The following is an 899-nucleotide window of genomic DNA, read 5'->3' on the forward strand; positions in this document are numbered from 1 at the left end:
GAAGGAAGGAAGGAAGGAAGGAAGGAAGGAAGGAAGGAAGGAAGGAAGGAAGGAAGGAAGGAAGGAAGGAAGGAAAGAAGGAAGGAAAGAAGGAAGGAAAGAAGGAAGGAGGGAAGGAAGGACAGAAGGGATTGAGGGAAAGAAGGACGGGAAAGCAAAGAAAGATACTTGGTAGAGTTTTGAGCATCTGTGCCTACCACTCTAATGCAAGCAGTGGCAAACCTAACAATCATTGAGCTTCAGTCTCTGTCGTTAGTCACCCGCATTTGTCATAATATCATACAACATAGAATTGCCTAGTTTCAGTCATGCTAAGTCACATACAGTACAGCATGTCCCTTCTTCATCAACAGCCTTTGAAGATCCTTGCAGTTAGTCTGTCACTGAAGGTAACATTGAGGTCCATAAGGACCAGTCAGTATGGAGAAAAATATCTGTGCTCTCCATCTGTTCTCATCCTCTTGTCTTCAGTAAACAATGGTATCTTTGGTGAGAGGATGATGAATCCATCCCACTTAGATTTCCCTCAGGAGCATTTTTTCAGGGTCTACCATCTAAGTCTGATGCCAGAAAATGTCAGGCCCAACCAGCTATGAGTGTCAAACCCAGCTGGCTCTTCCCACTTTGGAAAAGAAGACTATGCAGCATCCTGGATTGCTTTGCTCAATCAGATTATTCCCTAAAGGAGAGTAAATGTAAATGATGATGCAGCTCGAGCATAAGCTACCAAATTGAAAATTGGGGCTGGGAGTGTGGGTTAGACATCCTCTATAGCTCGTCTCTGAAAAGCCAGTTTGTTTTGATTTGTAGCAGCTCCCCCCTTCCCTGAATAGCACCTGAAGAAAAGGGAGATACAAAGGAGCCATGGAGGGAGTTGCTTTGGGCCTGTCTACTCTGCT

This window comes from Vombatus ursinus, unplaced genomic scaffold (assembly GCF_900497805.2).
Source record: "Vombatus ursinus unplaced genomic scaffold, bare-nosed wombat genome assembly UNPS02009975.1, whole genome shotgun sequence".
Lineage (NCBI taxonomy): Eukaryota > Metazoa > Chordata > Mammalia > Diprotodontia > Vombatidae > Vombatus > Vombatus ursinus.